This window comes from Pteropus alecto, unplaced genomic scaffold, assembly GCF_000325575.1.
Source record: "Pteropus alecto unplaced genomic scaffold, ASM32557v1 scaffold76, whole genome shotgun sequence".
Lineage (NCBI taxonomy): Eukaryota > Metazoa > Chordata > Mammalia > Chiroptera > Pteropodidae > Pteropus > Pteropus alecto.
Genome location: NW_006443138.1, coordinates 8894474 through 8895877, shown reverse-complemented (window position 1 = coordinate 8895877; position 1404 = coordinate 8894474).

Genomic DNA, 1404 nt, shown 5'->3' with positions numbered 1-1404 from the left:
AGTATCTACCATGGTTATTTTTGTAATCTGGTCAATTATTAAACAGTGCCTGTTTTGAATTGAAAAAAAAAAATTACCTCGGTCAACGGGAAACCAACCAAATGGTGCCGTAAGGATGTTCCTATAGGATAGTATGTTTGGGAAGGAAAAATAAACCACAGAGCTTTAAGATTACAAAAGATGGCCTGTGGCAATATCTATTTAGTTGCCGTGAGATGATAACATTTATTAAAGCTTAATCATGCTAGGAACTATATTAAATATATGTACTCCATTTACTCCTCACAAATGTGGTAGATATTATCTCCACCTACAGATGAGAAACCCAGGACTCAAGAGAAAATGGTTACGGCCCCAAATCTAAGCAGCAGCAGAGTCAGGTTTCAAATCCATGACTAGCTGACTCCAAAACCTGTGCCCGTACCCAAATAGTTTAACCTTTCTGTTGCACATGTATAAGTACAGTGGACTTTTTATGAAATAAACAATTCCATCAATTTTTGATTCAATTTTGATTCAATTTTTCTAACATCTGTCTCCCGGAGCTTAGAAAATAAACTCTCCATCTGTGGCAAGAACATAAAGCATAAGGCGATACAAGCATCCACACACCACCCACCTAAACCACCTCAAACTCCTTGAGGAAACGAATACCTCAAGCAAGTTGTACTATTTGCCCAGAAGTACCACCAATAGAACTCATATTATTTGTGTTTAGGTAAGTATGGAACTATAAATTGTAACCAAGAAACTTTGAGTCAGTGATAGCGGATAAATAAGAAAACAAAGAGAAACAGGCATGCAAAACTTCTAAGGTTTTTAAAAGCAAGTTTAACAAAGAAGATTGTGTATTTTATTTTTATTTATGGTGATGCTCTCAGACAACATAAGAGTCCTTAAGATAGACATATGAAAGAGAGTGAAATAAGAGAAACCTCCTAAACCAAGGTGAGGCTTCTCATGGATTCTCTCCACACTGTGAAGGTATCCAAGGTATGCTAAAGAATGAAAATGGTCCACTGTCATATACAATACACAAAAATCAACTCAAAATGGATTAAAGACTTAAATGTAAAAAATGCTCACTATTACTTGAGCTCTCTCACAGAATAAACTCCCACTCTGATTTATTTACCTTATGTCTAATTCTGAACTAGAGTTGGAGATATGGAAAACTCAGCAACCCAGACATGTGAAAAACATTGCAAAATCAAATCTAGAGTGACCAAAAGAAATGAGAATTTCTGTGGGCAAGAATCTCCTTTTCTATAAGTGTTTAAAAGAGAGAATGTGCATTCTCACGTTTGGAATGATTCAGTGGTCCTGTTAGTACCATGGGACTAGATTAGGGAAAAGGATTCAGCTGAGCCTGAGTAATGGCTCCAGAAGTCTGCTCTAAATTTA